Genomic DNA, 21393 nt, shown 5'->3' on the forward strand with positions numbered 1-21393 from the left:
GAGGGTGGGTGAAGAATGTTCCCATTGCCATCGACCCTCAGAGTCACTCTGACCTGTCGCTTACTGGTCCAGATCCCAAAGGGGTCGATCACGTCGGTGGCTTCTCCCTCAACTTGGACGTACCTTCCCAGGAAAGTCAGGACATCAGCCGCTGGAACATAGGGGTTGTACATATGGATTGTAACAACCCGACTCCTCTGTGCAGGAAGCACACACAATGGGGTTGCCGACAAGATGGAGAACAGCGGCTCCCCTTCCTTCTCCTTGAAGACCTTCAGGAGCTGTTCGCACTGCTTCACGCTCCTGAAGGTCACATCAAAGTAGCCTGCCCCAGGGAAATCCTGCAGGCAGTACACGTCTGCTGCAGCGAACCCACAGCATCCTAGCAATACCTTCTTAATAAACAGGATGCGATCCACCGGTGTACGGCCCTCCACCTGCTTGACAGACACCCGGACGGTGTTTCGAACCCCCTGCCCAGGGCTGCGCGCAGCTGTTGAGGCCATAGCTCGGAGGTTGGCTGGTCCCTGAATTGGCGTTAGGCCGAAGCCAGCATGAAGATCCACCAATAGCAGGTCAGCACAACCAAACGATCCTCCAACGTCCAATCACGATCCAGCGATGATCTCCACTAGCTCTGATGACTCGCAACTCGACCCCCGTCCTGATAAGAACAGACACTTGATCTTAGCCAAAAGGCCGAGAAGCGATAACTACAATACCGCGGACTGCCTCAAGTCCCATTTGTCCTCCATGTTTTCAATCAGCTTGATTCTGTTCAAAGACTTGTAGATCACTGCTGACAGTTTCCCTGTCGCCGTAGTCCTCCCAGGATTTCTAACGAGAGCAGCAGGTCCGTTTACAGCAGTTGCTTTTTTTCCCCTGTCAGTGAACCACTGTCTCATGGTCATGTAGAGATCGTCAGTATCTCACCAATCAAGTGGGTCAGGGCTAAGCTTACGTGACTTCTCACGTGACCAGCACAGCGTTTTTGAGGAGGCGGTAACCAACTGCAGAACTGCACGCATTGAATGATACATTCAGCCTGTCATGTCTGCATCAGCTCTCTGCACGAGCAACTTCCCCAGTCCCACTCGCCCTGCAGCAAATATTCTCTCTTCAGATAAGTATCCGACCCTCCGACCAAAGTCACCATTGAATCTGCCTCCAGCACCCTCTCTCTCAGGCAGTGCACTGCATATTCTCACCACTCGCTGAAGATGCTTGGGCCTAGGACGCTACCTCGATGAAACGTGACACGTAGAGAAGAAAGCAATAGATTCAGCCGAGCCCTCCATGTCTTTGATGTGTGTGGATGTGCCTGCAGTTAGAACATTGCACAGTACAGGCCCTTCGGCCCACGATGTCGTGCCGAGCAGTTTTCTTAATCTAAGATCAACCTAACCTACACACCCCTCAATTTACTGCCGTCCAGCGTGTGCTCGCCGAGCAGTAGCTTAAATGTCCCTGACAGTTTGTGGGAGATTAGAAATGCAGTTAGAGATGTTGTTTTTGCAGATGGGTGACGGGGTGTTGTGGGGGGAGGGGAAGGGGAACATTACACAAACGGTCGCGGGATTCTTGCAGCATACCTAAGGCTAAGATTTTAACGAATATAGAGGTTTTTGTTTAAGAAATAGTTGTAAACTAAGAAATAACTTTAAAGTGTTGTAGCTGACCACAAAAGTAGCAGTAGGGGCATTTCACAATAAGCTTATAGTATGATAAGGGGAACTGGATAAAATAGCAGACAGGCTGTAACAGACAAGGACAAGGACAGCAGGGTAGTCAGATAAGGAAAATTAGAGAAAAACGAGTGAGGTAATCGGCTTATGATAGGATGGGAAAAGGGAGGCGTGATTCCGCAACTTGCAAACTGAATAAGAATGCTTACATGTTTTGTTTTCGCGCGCTTTTGCTAGCCTGATTGCTTGAGCAAAACGCCTGTTCTTGCAAGGCCGTAAAGAATTAAATGTTCTTGTTTCCAAGGCTTTGTCTCAGGCTGAATTGTGAGTGAGTTTTGTTTCTCACAGTTGCCGAAGGGCCTGTTGTTGCGCTGCTCTGTTCGACGTTCTAAAAATCTCAGCTGTTACCAATGTGAAAAATCCCTGCCTCCCCACAAGGCAAATGATTGGAGCAGGTTCGAATTCTGACCGAAAAATCTCACTGTCAGGAAATCTCGGCTCGCTCACCTTTACGAACAGTACCTCTTACAGACTAATCCATCTTGTCTTGGAAAGTGTGAACTCCCATCCCCCAACCCACCTCGTGCAAATGAATAGCACGACGGGGCGGGGATGTGAAGATCAATTTACAGCAAATCAGCCTTTATTGGTTCGGCTCCAAACATTCCAATTCGGTCTGCTTCCTTAGAATTGCAAATCAAGATTCAAGAGTGCTAATTGCAGCGCTAACAGCAAGCTAATGGTTTGATAGTGGCTGTGCAATCAAAAAGCAAGGTCTAAAATGCAAAATAAAGCAAAACACCCAGTAAGCAAAACCTCAGCATCTGTGGGGAAAAAGCAGAATTAACGCTTTTTCGAGTCCAGTGACCCTTCTCCCGAAGGGTGCAGCGAGTTCTGTTTTCGTCTAGACATTACAACCTGCAGCACCACGCGTGGAGTCAGTGATCAACTGCACCTTCACTCTATTGGTAGCCACTGAGCACGTACATCGATGCTTGCATCAGGACGAGACGAAACCTGAACCAAACGGACGGAGGCTCCGAAGCTCTCTGCCACCCTCTCACCTTCAATGCGCACTTGGATCCATCCGGCTGCTCCGCATCAGGAAGCATCAATGGGGCGGCCTCAATCAACAGATGGGAATCAGAAAGCTTCCCCACACAGTCACACAGTACAGAAGAGGCCCTTTGGCCCTCCGAGTCCGCACTGACAAAGCTACTCTAAGTCTGCTCTAGTCCCACTTTCCAGCACTTGGTCCGTAGCCAGGAAAGGTTATGACATTTCCAGTGCTCATCCAAGTAGTTTTTCAAGGTTTTGAGGTTCCCCGCCTCGCTACCCTCCCAAGCAGTGCATTCCAGACCGCCGCCACCCTCTGGGAAACAACTGCTTTCTGTCATGACCGCAAGACCACGGAAGGTCTGACGGCCCATAAGACGTAGGAGCAGAATCGGGCCATTCGGCCCACGCTCCGCCATTCGGTCGTGGCTCACAGGTTTCTCAACCCCGATTCTCCTGCCCTCTCCCCACAACCCTTGATCCCCTTATAATCAAGAACCTCTCTATCTCTGTCTTAAATGCAACCTCATCTCAGCCTGAAGGGACGACCCTTCACCCTGAGGCTGTACTTCCAGGTCCTCGTCTCGCCTACTAGTGGGATCATCGGGTTCAATTCCCGCCTCAGGCGACTGACTGTGTGGAGTTTGCACGTTCTCCCCGTGCCTGCGTGGGTTTCCTCCGGGTGCTCCGGTTTCCTCCCACAGTCCAAAGATGTGCAGGTCAGGTGAATTGGCCATGCTAAATTGCCCGTAGTGTTAGGTAAGGGGCAAATGTAGGGGTATGGGTGGGTTGCGCTTCGGCGGGTCGGTGTGGACTTGTTGGGTCGAAGGGCCTGTTTCCACACTGTAATGTAATGTAATCTAATCTAATCTTCTTCACATCCACTCTGACCAGGCCTCCCAGTAGCCTGTAAGGTTCAGTCAGATCCCGCCTTACCTTTCGAAACACCATCGGGTATAGACCCAGAGACCTCGTGTGACAAACCCTTCAGCCCCAGGGGGAACACGCTTGTAAACCTTCTCTAGACTCCCTCCAACACCAGCGCATCCCTTCCTTTGGTACAGGGCACAAAACTGCTCCCGATATTCCACCTGTGGTCAGACCAGAGTCTGATGCAGCCTCAGCAGCACGTCTCTGCTCCTTTTTTCTCGCCCGCTTGAAATGAATGCCGACACTGCATTTGCCTTCCGAACCATCGGATGAACCTGCATGTTAATCATGAAACAACCTGGAACTAAGACTCCCAAGACCCTCAGCGCTTCAGATTTGCAAAGCCTTTCCCTCGTTCAGAAAATCGTCTACCCGATTGTTCTTGCTACCAAAGTGCAAAACCGCACACTTGGTCACTTCTTTCCCCACTCGCCCTTCATCTCCACGCCCTTCTGCAGCCTGCCCGTTTCCTCAAAACTACCTGTCCCTCTCGCTATCTTTGTGCCATCTGCAAACTCAGCAAAAATGCCCGCCGTGGCCCTCATTATCGTCGACACCCCAATAAGGTCCCTGTCACAGCCCCGTCTACAAGGTATTTGCAGAAATTCACCAAAGTTATACACGTGGCCGGAGACTTTGGCACGTCGGGTCGATAACACAGGGCCCAGCGAGCCTGTGCCGATTCCTACTCCTTGTTTGGACGTGCTACTTGTTGCCCAGACGTGGTTTCAGTCCCGCCGTTCCGCCTCCCGTTCACGTGTCTAACAAGGTGAGCCTTAAACATAGAACATAGAAGAATACAGCGCAGTACAGGCCCTTCGGCCCTCGATGTTGCGCCGATCCAAGCCCACCTAACCTACACTAGCCCACTATCCTCCATATGCCTATCCAATGCCTGCTTAAATGCCCATAATGAGGGAGAGTCCACCACTGCTACTGGCAGGGCATTCCATGAACTCACGACTCGCTGAGTAAAGAACCTACCCCTAACATCTGTCCTATACCTACCCCCCCTTAATTTAAAGCTATGCCCCCTTGGAAAAAGATTCTCACTGTCGACCCTATCTAAACCCCTAATCATCTTGTACACCTCTATCAAGTCACCCCTAAACCTTCTTTTCTCCAATGAAAACAACCCCAAGTGCCTCAGCCTTTCCTCATATGATCTTTCTACCATACCAGGCAACATCCTGGTAAACCTCCTCTGCACCCGTTCCAGTGCCTCCACATCCTTCCTATAGTATGGCGACCAAAACTGCACACAATACTCCAGATGCGGACGCACCAGAGTCTTATACAACTGCAACATGACCTCAGTACTCCGGAACTCAATTCCTCTACCAATAAAAGCCAGTACGCCATATGCCTTCTTCACCGCACTATTTACCTGGGTGGCAACTTTCAAAGATCTGTGTACATGGACACCAAGATCCCTCTGCTCATCCACACTACCAAGTATCCGTCCATTAGCCCAGTACCCCATCTTTTTATTACTCTTACCAAAGTGAATCACCTCACACTTAGCTACATTGAACACCATTTGCCACCTTTCTGCCCAGTTCTGCAGCTTATCTATATCCCGCTGTAACCTGCCACATCCTTCCTCACTGTCTACAGCTCCTCCGACTTTCGTATCATCCGCAAACTTGCTCACCCAACCTTCTAACCCCTCCTCCAGGTCATTTATAAAAATGACAAACAGCAATGGTCCCAAAACAGATCCTTGCGGAACACCGCTAGTGACGGCACTCCAAGATGAACCTTTGCCATCAACTACTACCCTCTGTCTTCTTCCAGCCAGCCAACTCCTAATCCAAACCTCCAACTCACCCTCAATGCCATACCTCCGTGTTTTTTGCAGTAGTCCACCATGAGGAACCTTATCAAACGCCTTACTAAAATCCATATACACCACATCTACCGCTTTCCCCTCGTTCACCTCCTTAGTCACCTTCTCAAAGAATTCAATAAGGTTTGTGAGGCACGACCTGCCCTTCACAAAACCATGCTGACTATCCTTGATCACATTATTCCTATCCAGATGTTCATAAATCCTATCCCGAAGAATTCTCTCTAAGATTTTGCCCACAACAGAAGTGAGACTCACCAGCCAATAGTTACTAGGGTTATCCCTACTCCCCTTCTTGAACAAGGGAACCACATTTGCTAGCCTCCAATCTTCTGGCACTACTCCTGTAGACAACGAGGACATAAAAATCAAGGCCAATGGCTCTGCAATCTCCTCCCTTGCTTCCCGGAGAATCCTAGGATAAATGCCATCAGGCCCAGGGGACCTATCTATTTTCACCCTTTCCAGAATTTCCAACACCTCTTCTCTACATACCTCAAAGCCATCCATTCTACTTAATTGTGACTCAGTACTCACATTGACAACAATGTCCTGTTCCTGATTGAATACTGACGAAAAGTATTCATTCAATGTCTCCCCAATCTCTTCAGCCTCCACACGCAACTTCCCACTACTATCCTTGACTGGACCTATTCCTACCCTAGTCATTCTTTTATTCCTGACATACCTATAGAAAGCCTTAGGGTTTTCCCTAATCCTACCAACTAAGGCCCTTTCATGTCCCCTCCTTGCTGCTCTTAGCTCTCTCTTCAGGTCCTTCCTGGCTACCGTATAACTCTCAATCGCCCCAATTGAACCTTCACGCCTCATCTTTACATAGGCCGCCCTCTTCCATTTAACAAGGGATTCCAATTCCTTATTAAACCACGGCTCCCTCACACGACCCTTTCCTCCCTGCCTGACGGGTACATACTTATCAAGGACACTCAATAGTTGCTCCTTGAACAAGCTCCACATATCAGTTACGCCCTTGTCTTGAAGCTTACTTTTCCAAGCCACACATCCTAAGTCATGCCTCACCGCATCATAATTTCCCTGCCCCCAGCTATAACTCTTGCCCTGTAGTGCACACTTATCCCTCTCCATCGCGAGAGTAAAAGTCACCGAATTGTGGTCACTGTCCCCAAAGTGCTCACCTACCTCTAATTCTAACACCTGGCCTGGTTCGTTACCCAGAACCAAATCCAGTATGGCCTCACCTCTTGTTGGCCTATCTACATATTGTGTCAGGAAACCCTCCTGCACACATTGGACAAACACTGACCCATCTAACGAACTTGAGCTATAGCTTTCCCAATCAATATCAGGAAAGTTAAAGTCCCCCATAACAACCACCCTATTACTTTCACTCTTCTCTTGAATCATCCTCGCAATCCTTTCTTCTACGTTTCTAGGACTATTAGGAGGCCTGTAAAAAATTACTAACAGGGTGAGCTCACCTTTCCTATTCCTAACCTCAGCCCAAACTACCTCAGACGGCGAGTCTTCATCCATCGTCCTTTCCACAGCTGTAATACTATCTTTGACAAGCAATGCCACACCTCCCCCTCTTTTACCCCCACCTCTGACCCTACTAAAACATTTAAACCCTGGAACCTGCAACAGCCAATCCTGTCCCTGTTCTACCCATGTCTCCGTAATAGCCACAACATCGAAGTCCCAGGTACCAACCCACGCTGCAAGTTCCTAATGTACCAACCCACGTTCCTAATGTGCCTGCTTCCAGCGCTTCGACTGGCAACGCGTTCCAGGCACCCACCATCCTCTGTGTGAAAACCTTTCCCCGCACTTTTCCCTTCTCACTTTCCCCCTCTCACCGTGAACCTGTACCCACTGACTCGCCACCCCACCCTTTCGATGCCTCTCAGTATGCTGTCGACCACTATCAGGTCGCCCCTCAGCTTCCGTCTTTGCAGTGACGACAATCCAAGTTTATTCAATCTCTCCTCACAGCAGAAGCGCTCCAGGGCAGGCAACGTGCTGGTAAACCTTCTCTGCACCCTCTCCAAAGCATCCACGTCCTTCTGGTAGTGTGCCGAACAGCATTGCGCGCGATATCCCAATTGTAGCCTAACTGGAGTTTTGTACAGCTCTTTGTACAGATCATTTATTTACACGTCACAAACAACAAAGGTCCTAGCACTGAGCCCTGCGGGACGCCACTAGTTACTGATCTCCTTTCCGAAAAATGCGCCCCGAGTCGGTTTTGTATCCAGCTAGCCGACTCACCTCAGATCCCACGAGACTCTACCTTTTGTAGCAGCCTGCCGTAAGATGTGAAGCGATCCAGAAGAGATTACTGACGCAAAGGTGACTACACTTAAATGAAAGTGCTGGGAATGGCAACCGTGATGGAACTCGCAGCCAAGGAAGGTCAACACCTCACAAAATGGTGGCTGAGAGTTCACAAAATGGTGGCCCAGGGACAAGCACCAACGCAGACACAAAACTGCCACTGCTGTGGAAACACATGTCAGGCAGCAGCAAATTGCTGCTGGAAAGAAGCTGTGTGCAGAAACTGCAGCATTAAAAAAGAATATATTAAGTGGGTGCGCTCGGGGGAGAAAGTACCAATAACCTGCAGCGAAAGTACAGGAAGAAATCCTAAATGGTACAAAAAGGGCAAGAAGACAAAAGCCCAGGCGCACAAACCAATGAGGTGTTGTTGTTACAGATACTGGCGATAGCTGCCGACGCCCCGGTCGCTCCCTTACTGAACGGCAAACCGGTAAGAATGGAGGTGGACACCGGTTTCATTGATACGGCTGAGTCACGTTGCGCTGCAACCTTCAGAAACTGAGCGAGGAACACACACAGGTGCTTTCACGGTGGGAACGTTCAGTTATACGGTCAGTCTGAAGACACAGCCTGCGCGTCAACAAAGGAAATCTTAGAGCTTTATGGGCAAGAATGTGGTTGGACAGAATCAAACTCAACTGGGCCGAAGGCAATCACTTGTCAAGATTCTGAGAGTGACTGATCAAGAATTCTAAAGAAGCACGCTATTGTTTTCAATGGGATAGAGAAGCAGGACGCCGGGAGCCTTTGATAAGGTTCCACGTGGTAGGCTGTTGGAGAAAATGCAGAGGCATGGAACTGAGGGTGATTTAGCAGCTTGGCTTAGAAACTGGCTTTCTGAAAGAAGGCAGCGGGTGGTGGTTGATGGAAAATATTCAGCCTGGAGTCCGGTTACTAGTGGTGTGCCACAAGGGTCTGTTTTGGGACCACTGCTGTTTGTCATTTTTATAAATGACTTAGATGCAGGCATAACATAGGTGGATGGATTAGTAAATTTGCAGACGACGCTAAAGTCGGTGGAGTGGTGGTCAGTGTGGAAGAATGTTACAGGTTGCAGGGGGACTTGGATAAACTGCAGAATTGGGCTGAGAGGTGGCAAATGGAGTTCAATGCAGCTAAATGTGAGGTGATGCACTTTGGGAAGAATAACAGGAAGGCAGAGTACTGGGTCGATGGAAAGATTCTTGGTAGTGTGGATGTGCAGAGGGATCTTGGAGTCCCATGTACATAGATCCCTGAAAGTTGCCACCCAAGTGGATAGTGCTGTTAAGAAGGCTGTTAGGTTTCATTCGTAGAGGGATTGAGTGCCGGAGCCGCAATATCATGCTGCAACAGTTCACCTGCTGGTGTGTGCTAGGCGGTTTCCTTTCCCTTTGCTCAACGACCTATTTGCTGAACTAGCCGGAGGTCAGCTTTTCAGTAAAACTGAGCCCGGTAAACCCTACCTCCAGATGAGTGTAGATCCTGAGTTTAAATGAATGAGACACAATCTTATTGAAACATATTGGATTCTTACGTGGCTCGACAGGGTAAATGCTGAGAGGACATTTTCCCTCATGGGAGTGTCTAGAACTGAACAGAATAAAGAGGCACCAATTTAAGAGTGAGATCAGGAGAAACGTCTTCTCTCAGAGGGTTGTGAGTCTTTGGAATTTGTTGTCACAGACAGCTGGCACACGCTGCTTGTGTGAGACTGACTTTGCTGCCTCAGCCAGAACTGGCAGCATTCTAAGTGCAAAAGAAGGCAAGGGGGTGTTGTGCCAGTCCCTGCGTACACAGCCCAGGTGCCGGATAATCTGCAGTGCTCCTACCTGCCTTATTATCTTTCCAGGCCAGTTCCGGTCAGCAAACATTGGTTTGTTTGTTCTACGTTTTCTCACGTGCTGTTGTCGAGTTAGTGCTGTCTCTTTGCTTTTCCCAGTGAGAATTGACTCTCTGAGTAACCTGCCTCTGACTCAGTCATTCGTGATAGCACACACGATTCTGTCGCGGCTCCGTGAATCGGAAAATGGCTGAAACTCACAGTCCTTTGCCTCGTTTTTCCGGTCAGTCACATACGTACCTATCGATTCCGCCTGCCCTTGCAGTCTGATGAAAAGCATGTGCCTTAAATACGTCCCGATGATTTTTGTCCTAGCTCACAGTGTTCTCGAAATCTCTCTTTCAAGTCATCAAAATCAAAACGACTGAACCCCGAGATAGCTTCATCCCCAGCAGCATGCAGCAACGTAGCACAGTTGACCTTCTCTTGTTTTTCTGAAATGTCGCTCGCGAGTATGAAAAGCTGGTGGGCAGCTACGGTTGCTGCGACTCCCAAATTCTGACACCATGTGGTGTGATCGGGGCCCGGCGTTGGCGGGAAGGTGCAGCACGCAGCAGGGGTCCGAGGGGATGACATTGAGAGCAAGTGTCAAGGTGCGCAAGAGACAGAGATGGCGAGAGAAGGATAGGGAGCGGGAGCTGAGCAGCCACCTTAGAACAGACGAGTTTGAATCGACTCACGCCCGGTTGGATGTGAGGTGTGAGAAATGAAGCACTTGGTACTCAAACCCATCCAGCAGACACAAAGCACCGAAAGCCTGAGTTATAAACATGAAGCTGTTTTTAGATTTATAGATGAGGGGTGCACCGTTCCCGGAGGTACTGCAATACCAGGTCGATGCGTGGAGTGGACGGAGCAAGCCCCTATTCCATCTCCCTGCTCCAAAAATCAATTTAATATATGGTCCCCAGATAAGGGACGTATCAGATATTAAACTGATAAGAACAGATACTACACTTGATCTTAGCCAAAAGGCCGAGAAGCGATAACTACAATACCGCGGACTGCCTCAAGTCCCATTTGTCCTCCATGTTTTCAATCAGCTTGATTCTGTTCAAAGACTTGTAGATCACTGCTGACAGTTTCCCTGTCGCCGTAGTCCTCCCAGGATTTCTAACGAGAGCAGCAGGTCCGTTTACAGCAGTTGCTTTTTTTCCCCTGTCAGTGAACCACTGTCTCATGGTCATGTAGAGATCGTCAGTATCTCACCAATCAAGTGGGTCAGGGCTAAGCTTACGTGACTTCTCACGTGACCAGCACAGCGTTTTTGAGGAGGCGGTAACCAACTGCAGAACTGCACGCATTGAATGATACATTCAGCCTGTCATGTCTGCATCAGCTCTCTGCACGAGCAACTTCCCCAGTCCCACTCGCCCTGCAGCAAATATTCTCTCTTCAGATAAGTATCCGACCCTCCGACCAAAGTCACCATTGAATCTGCCTCCAGCACCCTCTCTCTCAGGCAGTGCACTGCATATTCTCACCACTCGCTGAAGATGCTTGGGCCTAGGACGCTACCTCGATGAAACGTGACACGTAGAGAAGAAAGCAATAGATTCAGCCGAGCCCTCCATGTCTTTGATGTGTGTGGATGTGCCTGCAGTTAGAACATTGCACAGTACAGGCCCTTCGGCCCACGATGTCGTGCCGAGCAGTTTTCTTAATCTAAGATCAACCTAACCTACACACCCCTCAATTTACTGCCGTCCAGCGTGTGCTCGCCGAGCAGTAGCTTAAATGTCCCTGACAGTTTGTGGGAGATTAGAAATGCAGTTAGAGATGTTGTTTTTGCAGATGGGTGACGGGGTGTTGTGGGGGGAGGGGAAGGGGAACATTACACAAACGGTCGCGGGATTCTTGCAGCATACCTAAGGCTAAGATTTTAACGAATATAGAGGTTTTTGTTTAAGAAATAGTTGTAAACTAAGAAATAACTTTAAAGTGTTGTAGCTGACCACAAAAGTAGCAGTAGGGGCATTTCACAATAAGCTTATAGTATGATAAGGGGAACTGGATAAAATAGCAGACAGGCTGTAACAGACAAGGACAAGGACAGCAGGGTAGTCAGATAAGGAAAATTAGAGAAAAACGAGTGAGGTAATCGGCTTATGATAGGATGGGAAAAGGGAGGCGTGATTCCGCAACTTGCAAACTGAATAAGAATGCTTACATGTTTTGTTTTCGCGCGCTTTTGCTAGCCTGATTGCTTGAGCAAAACGCCTGTTCTTGCAAGGCCGTAAAGAATTAAATGTTCTTGTTTCCAAGGCTTTGTCTCAGGCTGAATTGTGAGTGAGTTTTGTTTCTCACAGTTGCCGAAGGGCCTGTTGTTGCGCTGCTCTGTTCGACGTTCTAAAAATCTCAGCTGTTACCAATGTGAAAAATCCCTGCCTCCCCACAAGGCAAATGATTGGAGCAGGTTCGAATTCTGACCGAAAAATCTCACTGTCAGGAAATCTCGGCTCGCTCACCTTTACGAACAGTACCTCTTACAGACTAATCCATCTTGTCTTGGAAAGTGTGAACTCCCATCCCCCAACCCACCTCGTGCAAATGAATAGCACGACGGGGCGGGGATGTGAAGATCAATTTACAGCAAATCAGCCTTTATTGGTTCGGCTCCAAACATTCCAATTCGGTCTGCTTCCTTAGAATTGCAAATCAAGATTCAAGAGTGCTAATTGCAGCGCTAACAGCAAGCTAATGGTTTGATAGTGGCTGTGCAATCAAAAAGCAAGGTCTAAAATGCAAAATAAAGCAAAACACCCAGTAAGCAAAACCTCAGCATCTGTGGGGAAAAAGCAGAATTAACGCTTTTTCGAGTCCAGTGACCCTTCTCCCGAAGGGTGCAGCGAGTTCTGTTTTCGTCTAGACATTACAACCTGCAGCACCACGCGTGGAGTCAGTGATCAACTGCACCTTCACTCTATTGGTAGCCACTGAGCACGTACATCGATGCTTGCATCAGGACGAGACGAAACCTGAACCAAACGGACGGAGGCTCCGAAGCTCTCTGCCACCCTCTCACCTTCAATGCGCACTTGGATCCATCCGGCTGCTCCGCATCAGGAAGCATCAATGGGGCGGCCTCAATCAACAGATGGGAATCAGAAAGCTTCCCCACACAGTCACACAGTACAGAAGAGGCCCTTTGGCCCTCCGAGTCCGCACTGACAAAGCTACTCTAAGTCTGCTCTAGTCCCACTTTCCAGCACTTGGTCCGTAGCCAGGAAAGGTTATGACATTTCCAGTGCTCATCCAAGTAGTTTTTCAAGGTTTTGAGGTTCCCCGCCTCGCTACCCTCCCAAGCAGTGCATTCCAGACCGCCGCCACCCTCTGGGAAACAACTGCTTTCTGTCATGACCGCAAGACCACGGAAGGTCTGACGGCCCATAAGACGTAGGAGCAGAATCGGGCCATTCGGCCCACGCTCCGCCATTCGGTCGTGGCTCACAGGTTTCTCAACCCCGATTCTCCTGCCCTCTCCCCACAACCCTTGATCCCCTTATAATCAAGAACCTCTCTATCTCTGTCTTAAATGCAACCTCATCTCAGCCTGAAGGGACGACCCTTCACCCTGAGGCTGTACTTCCAGGTCCTCGTCTCGCCTACTAGTGGGATCATCGGGTTCAATTCCCGCCTCAGGCGACTGACTGTGTGGAGTTTGCACGTTCTCCCCGTGCCTGCGTGGGTTTCCTCCGGGTGCTCCGGTTTCCTCCCACAGTCCAAAGATGTGCAGGTCAGGTGAATTGGCCATGCTAAATTGCCCGTAGTGTTAGGTAAGGGGCAAATGTAGGGGTATGGGTGGGTTGCGCTTCGGCGGGTCGGTGTGGACTTGTTGGGTCGAAGGGCCTGTTTCCACACTGTAATGTAATGTAATCTAATCTAATCTTCTTCACATCCACTCTGACCAGGCCTCCCAGTAGCCTGTAAGGTTCAGTCAGATCCCGCCTTACCTTTCGAAACACCATCGGGTATAGACCCAGAGACCTCGTGTGACAAACCCTTCAGCCCCAGGGGGAACACGCTTGTAAACCTTCTCTAGACTCCCTCCAACACCAGCGCATCCCTTCCTTTGGTACAGGGCACAAAACTGCTCCCGATATTCCACCTGTGGTCAGACCAGAGTCTGATGCAGCCTCAGCAGCACGTCTCTGCTCCTTTTTTCTCGCCCGCTTGAAATGAATGCCGACACTGCATTTGCCTTCCGAACCATCGGATGAACCTGCATGTTAATCATGAAACAACCTGGAACTAAGACTCCCAAGACCCTCAGCGCTTCAGATTTGCAAAGCCTTTCCCTCGTTCAGAAAATCGTCTACCCGATTGTTCTTGCTACCAAAGTGCAAAACCGCACACTTGGTCACTTCTTTCCCCACTCGCCCTTCATCTCCACGCCCTTCTGCAGCCTGCCCGTTTCCTCAAAACTACCTGTCCCTCTCGCTATCTTTGTGCCATCTGCAAACTCAGCAAAAATGCCCGCCGTGGCCCTCATTATCGTCGACACCCCAATAAGGTCCCTGTCACAGCCCCGTCTACAAGGTATTTGCAGAAATTCACCAAAGTTATACACGTGGCCGGAGACTTTGGCACGTCGGGTCGATAACACAGGGCCCAGCGAGCCTGTGCCGATTCCTACTCCTTGTTTGGACGTGCTACTTGTTGCCCAGACGTGGTTTCAGTCCCGCCGTTCCGCCTCCCGTTCACGTGTCTAACAAGGTGAGCCTTAAACATAGAACATAGAAGAATACAGCGCAGTACAGGCCCTTCGGCCCTCGATGTTGCGCCGATCCAAGCCCACCTAACCTACACTAGCCCACTATCCTCCATATGCCTATCCAATGCCTGCTTAAATGCCCATAATGAGGGAGAGTCCACCACTGCTACTGGCAGGGCATTCCATGAACTCACGACTCGCTGAGTAAAGAACCTACCCCTAACATCTGTCCTATACCTACCCCCCCTTAATTTAAAGCTATGCCCCCTTGGAAAAAGATTCTCACTGTCGACCCTATCTAAACCCCTAATCATCTTGTACACCTCTATCAAGTCACCCCTAAACCTTCTTTTCTCCAATGAAAACAACCCCAAGTGCCTCAGCCTTTCCTCATATGATCTTTCTACCATACCAGGCAACATCCTGGTAAACCTCCTCTGCACCCGTTCCAGTGCCTCCACATCCTTCCTATAGTATGGCGACCAAAACTGCACACAATACTCCAGATGCGGACGCACCAGAGTCTTATACAACTGCAACATGACCTCAGTACTCCGGAACTCAATTCCTCTACCAATAAAAGCCAGTACGCCATATGCCTTCTTCACCGCACTATTTACCTGGGTGGCAACTTTCAAAGATCTGTGTACATGGACACCAAGATCCCTCTGCTCATCCACACTACCAAGTATCCGTCCATTAGCCCAGTACCCCATCTTTTTATTACTCTTACCAAAGTGAATCACCTCACACTTAGCTACATTGAACGCCATTTGCCACCTTTCTGCCCAGTTCTGCAGCTTATCTATATCCCGCTGTAACCTGCCACATCCTTCCTCACTGTCTACAACTCCTCCGACTTTCGTATCATCCGCAAACTTGCTCACCCAACCTTCTAACCCCTCCTCCAGGTCATTTATAAAAATGACAAACAGCAATGGTCCCAAAACAGATCCTTGCGGAACACCGCTAGTGACGGCACTCCAAGATGAACCTTTGCCATCAACTACTACCCTCTGTCTTCTTCCAGCCAGCCAACTCCTAATCCAAACCTCCAACTCACCCTCAATGCCATACCTCCGTGTTTTTTGCAGTAGTCCACCATGAGGAACCTTATCAAACGCCTTACTAAAATCCATATACACCACATCTACCGCTTTCCCCTCGTTCACCTCCTTAGTCACCTTCTCAAAGAATTCAATAAGGTTTGTGAGGCACGACCTGCCCTTCACAAAACCATGCTGACTATCCTTGATCACATTATTCCTATCCAGATGTTCATAAATCCTATCCCGAAGAATTCTCTCTAAGATTTTGCCCACAACAGAAGTGAGACTCACCAGCCAATAGTTACTAGGGTTATCCCTACTCCCCTTCTTGAACAAGGGAACCACATTTGCTAGCCTCCAATCTTCTGGCACTACTCCTGTAGACAACGAGGACATAAAAATCAAGGCCAATGGCTCTGCAATCTCCTCCCTTGCTTCCCGGAGAATCCTAGGATAAATGCCATCAGGCCCAGGGGACCTATCTATTTTCACCCTTTCCAGAATTTCCAACACCTCTTCTCTACATACCTCAAAGCCATCCATTCTACTTAATTGTGACTCAGTACTCACATTGACAACAATGTCCTGTTCCTGATTGAATACTGACGAAAAGTATTCATTCAATGTCTCCCCAATCTCTTCAGCCTCCACACGCAACTTCCCACTACTATCCTTGACTGGACCTATTCCTACCCTAGTCATTCTTTTATTCCTGACATACCTATAGAAAGCCTTAGGGTTTTCCCTAATCCTACCAACTAAGGCCCTTTCATGTCCCCTCCTTGCTGCTCTTAGCTCTCTCTTCAGGTCCTTCCTGGCTACCGTATAACTCTCAATCGCCCCAATTGAACCTTCACGCCTCATCTTTACATAGGCCGCCCTCTTCCATTTAACAAGGGATTCCAATTCCTTATTAAACCACGGCTCCCTCACACGACCCTTTCCTCCCTGCCTGACGGGTACATACTTATCAAGGACACTCAATAGTTGCTCCTTGAACAAGCTCCACATATCAGTTACGCCCTTGTCTTGAAGCTTACTTTTCCAAGCCACACATCCTAAGTCATGCCTCACCGCATCATAATTTCCCTGCCCCCAGCTATAACTCTTGCCCTGTAGTGCACACTTATCCCTCTCCATCGCGAGAGTAAAAGTCACCGAATTGTGGTCACTGTCCCCAAAGTGCTCACCTACCTCTAATTCTAACACCTGGCCTGGTTCGTTACCCAGAACCAAATCCAGTATGGCCTCACCTCTTGTTGGCCTATCTACATATTGTGTCAGGAAACCCTCCTGCACACATTGGACAAACACTGACCCATCTAACGAACTTGAGCTATAGCTTTCCCAATCAATATCAGGAAAGTTAAAGTCCCCCATAACAACCACCCTATTACTTTCACTCTTCTCTTGAATCATCCTCGCAATCCTTTCTTCTACGTTTCTAGGACTATTAGGAGGCCTGTAAAAAATTACTAACAGGGTGAGCTCACCTTTCCTATTCCTAACCTCAGCCCAAACTACCTCAGACGGCGAGTCTTCATCCATCGTCCTTTCCACAGCTGTAATACTATCTTTGACAAGCAATGCCACACCTCCCCCTCTTTTACCCCCACCTCTGACCCTACTAAAACATTTAAACCCTGGAACCTGCAACAGCCAATCCTGTCCCTGTTCTACCCATGTCTCCGTAATAGCCACAACATCGAAGTCCCAGGTACCAACCCACGCTGCAAGTTCCTAATGTACCAACCCACGTTCCTAATGTGCCTGCTTCCAGCGCTTCGACTGGCAACGCGTTCCAGGCACCCACCATCCTCTGTGTGAAAACCTTTCCCCGCACTTTTCCCTTCTCACTTTCCCCCTCTCACCGTGAACCTGTACCCACTGACTCGCCACCCCACCCTTTCGATGCCTCTCAGTATGCTGTCGACCACTATCAGGTCGCCCCTCAGCTTCCGTCTTTGCAGTGACGACAATCCAAGTTTATTCAATCTCTCCTCACAGCAGAAGCGCTCCAGGGCAGGCAACGTGCTGGTAAACCTTCTCTGCACCCTCTCCAAAGCATCCACGTCCTTCTGGTAGTGTGCCGAACAGCATTGCGCGCGATATCCCAATTGTAGCCTAACTGGAGTTTTGTACAGCTCTTTGTACAGATCATTTATTTACACGTCACAAACAACAAAGGTCCTAGCACTGAGCCCTGCGGGACGCCACTAGTTACTGATCTCCTTTCCGAAAAATGCGCCCCGAGTCGGTTTTGTATCCAGCTAGCCGACTCACCTCAGATCCCACGAGACTCTACCTTTTGTAGCAGCCTGCCGTAAGATGTGAAGCGATCCAGAAGAGATTACTGACGCAAAGGTGACTACACTTAAATGAAAGTGCTGGGAATGGCAACCGTGATGGAACTCGCAGCCAAGGAAGGTCAACACCTCACAAAATGGTGGCTGAGAGTTCACAAAATGGTGGCCCAGGGACAAGCACCAACGCAGACACAAAACTGCCACTGCTGTGGAAACACATGTCAGGCAGCAGCAAATTGCTGCTGGAAAGAAGCTGTGTGCAGAAACTGCAGCATTAAAAAAGAATATATTAAGTGGGTGCGCTCGGGGGAGAAAGTACCAATAACCTGCAGCGAAAGTACAGGAAGAAATCCTAAATGGTACAAAAAGGGCAAGAAGACAAAAGCCCAGGCGCACAAACCAATGAGGTGTTGTTGTTACAGATACTGGCGATAGCTGCCGACGCCCCGGTCGCTCCCTTACTGAACGGCAAACCGGTAAGAATGGAGGTGGACACCGGTTTCATTGATACGGCTGAGTCACGTTGCGCTGCAACCTTCAGAAACTGAGCGAGGAACACACACAGGTGCTTTCACGGTGGGAACGTTCAGTTATACGGTCAGTCTGAAGACACAGCCTGCGCGTCAACAAAGGAAATCTTAGAGCTTTATGGGCAAGAATGTGGTTGGACAGAATCAAACTCAACTGGGCCGAAGGCAATCACTTGTCAAGATTCTGAGAGTGACTGATCAAGAATTCTAAAGAAGCACGCTATTGTTTTCAATGGGATAGAGAAGCAGGACGCCGGGAGCCTTTGATAAGGTTCCACGTGGTAGGCTGTTGGAGAAAATGCAGAGGCATGGAACTGAGGGTGATTTAGCAGCTTGGCTTAGAAACTGGCTTTCTGAAAGAAGGCAGCGGGTGGTGGTTGATGGAAAATATTCAGCCTGGAGTCCGGTTACTAGTGGTGTGCCACAAGGGTCTGTTTTGGGACCACTGCTGTTTGTCATTTTTATAAATGACTTAGATGCAGGCATAACATAGGTGGATGGATTAGTAAATTTGCAGACGACGCTAAAGTCGGTGGAGTGGTGGTCAGTGTGGAAGAATGTTACAGGTTGCAGGGGGACTTGGATAAACTGCAGAATTGGGCTGAGAGGTGGCAAATGGAGTTCAATGCAGCTAAATGTGAGGTGATGCACTTTGGGAAGAATAACAGGAAGGCAGAGTACTGGGTCGATGGAAAGATTCTTGGTAGTGTGGATGTGCAGAGGGATCTTGGAGTCCCATGTACATAGATCCCTGAAAGTTGCCACCCAAGTGGATAGTGCTGTTAAGAAGGCTGTTAGGTTTCATTCGTAGAGGGATTGAGTGCCGGAGCCGCAATATCATGCTGCAACAGTTCACCTGCTGGTGTGTGCTAGGCGGTTTCCTTTCCCTTTGCTCAACGACCTATTTGCTGAACTAGCCGGAGGTCAGCTTTTCAGTAAAACTGAGCCCGGTAAACCCTACCTCCAGATGAGTGTAGATCCTGAGTTTAAATGAATGAGACACAATCTTATTGAAACATATTGGATTCTTACGTGGCTCGACAGGGTAAATGCTGAGAGGACATTTTCCCTCATGGGAGTGTCTAGAACTGAACAGAATAAAGAGGCACCAATTTAAGAGTGAGATCAGGAGAAACGTCTTCTCTCAGAGGGTTGTGAGTCTTTGGAATTTGTTGTCACAGACAGCTGGCACACGCTGCTTGTGTGAGACTGACTTTGCTGCCTCAGCCAGAACTGGCAGCATTCTAAGTGCAAAAGAAGGCAAGGGGGTGTTGTGCCAGTCCCTGCGTACACAGCCCAGGTGCCGGATAATCTGCAGTGCTCCTACCTGCCTTATTATCTTTCCAGGCCAGTTCCGGTCAGCAAACATTGGTTTGTTTGTTCTACGTTTTCTCACGTGCTGTTGTCGAGTTAGTGCTGTCTCTTTGCTTTTCCCAGTGAGAATTGACTCTCTGAGTAACCTGCCTCTGACTCAGTCATTCGTGATAGCACACACGATTCTGTCGCGGCTCCGTGAATCGGAAAATGGCTGAAACTCACAGTCCTTTGCCTCGTTTTTCCGGTCAGTCACATACGTACCTATCGATTCCGCCTGCCCTTGCAGTCTGATGAAAAGCATGTGCCTTAAATACGTCCCGATGATTTTTGTCCTAGCTCACAGTGTTCTCGAAATCTCTCTTTCAAGTCATCAAAATCAAAACGACTGAACCCCGAGATAGCTTCATCCCCAGCAGCATGCAGCAACGTAGCACAGTTGACCTTCTCTTGTTTTTCTGAAATGTCGCTCGCGAGTATGAAAAGCTGGTGGGCAGCTACGGTTGCTGCGACTCCCAAATTCTGACACCATGTGGTGTGATCGGGGCCCGGCGTTGGCGGGAAGGTGCAGCACGCAGCAGGGGTCCGAGGGGATGACATTGAGAGCAAGTGTCAAGGTGCGCAAGAGACAGAGATGGCGAGAGAAGGATAGGGAGCGGGAGCTGAGCAGCCACCTTAGAACAGACGAGTTTGAATCGACTCACGCCCGGTTGGATGTGAGGTGTGAGAAATGAAGCACTTGGTACTCAAACCCATCCAGCAGACACAAAGCACCGAAAGCCTGAGTTATAAACATGAAGCTGTTTTTAGATTTATAGATGAGGGGTGCACCGTTCCCGGAGGTACTGCAATACCAGGTCGATGCGTGGAGTGGACGGAGCAAGCCCCTATTCCATCTCCCTGCTCCAAAAATCAATTTAATATATGGTCCCCAGATAAGGGACGTATCAGATATTAAACTGATAAGAACAGATTTTTTTTTTTTATTTCAAAATATACTTTATTCATATAAATAAATCTTTGGTACTTGTACAATTTGTCATATCGTTCATAAATATATACATTCCATGTCGTAAAGAACAGATTGAATTACTCAAATTTACAGTTATCCTATTTACAGTTCCCTTCATTAACCATCCAGTCTCTTATTATTTAGCTGTGGCTTCAGCGGAACCCACCTACTGAGTGGGTGCCCTGTTATATGAGAGCAAAGGAAAAACGTCTTTAACCCCCAGTTTATGGGGTTACCATTGTCCATTTGACTGTCCTGTCTCTGGGGTAGCTGTCTGCATCCCCATGGTGTGCACAAACTGCTGGACCTTCGCTGGGCTGAGGTAGCTATCCAGGCCCTCACTGGGGTCATTTACCTGCTCTGGTGTCATTGAGCCAAGGCAAGGGTCCGCACCGTCCAGTTCTGTGTCTGACAATGGGACTGTCAGAGGATCGCAGCTCTCAGTTACCTGTAGTTGTGGGACAGTGGGTACCCCCTGGTTCTCACTGGGTGGAGGGTGGACTTCAGGGGGTCCGTTGTTTCCTGGTTGGGAGGAAATGCCCTCCTCTTTATCTACGGCACTCTGTCTCTTCTTCTGGTGGTGATGATGTTCTTTGTGCCCGTCTTCCCCATCCGAAGAGCTGGCCGTCCCTCCCTCGTGCAGCTGTCTTTTCCCCCTTTGCTCGAAGGCTTTGTGGGCGTGGCCGGATTTTCTCTTCCTGTTTATAACAGGTATCCACTCCTCTGCCTGCTCGATTAGCTCCTCCTCCATTGCTTCCATCTGCCCAGCGAGAGCTAGGATCAGCTGCTGTGTCTCTCCGCTGGCTG

The 21393-nt window shown here is 49.1% G+C and overlaps 1 protein-coding gene, 1 non-coding gene and 1 pseudogene across 2 annotated transcripts in view; all 3 read right to left on the minus strand.

Moving 5' to 3' along the window:
- Positions 1 to 21393, minus strand: part of LOC148150048 (microtubule-actin cross-linking factor 1, isoforms 6/7-like) — a 374112-nt gene that overhangs the window by 268838 nt on the left and 83881 nt on the right. The gene's annotated exons all lie outside the window — the stretch shown is intronic.
- Positions 10458 to 10648, minus strand: LOC148150053 (U2 spliceosomal RNA). The gene has a single exon (XR_015757311.1). It is a non-coding gene; the product is annotated as a U2 spliceosomal RNA (small nuclear RNA).
- LOC148150054 (U2 spliceosomal RNA) lies at positions 20395 to 20571 on the minus strand (annotated as a pseudogene).

The sequence above is a fragment of the Chiloscyllium plagiosum genome, unplaced genomic scaffold (assembly GCF_037043375.1).
Source record: "Chiloscyllium plagiosum isolate Xiang-an unplaced genomic scaffold, Cpla_swu_hap1 HiC_scaffold_5, whole genome shotgun sequence".
In the NCBI taxonomy this organism is placed as follows: Eukaryota; Metazoa; Chordata; class Chondrichthyes; order Orectolobiformes; family Hemiscylliidae; genus Chiloscyllium; species Chiloscyllium plagiosum.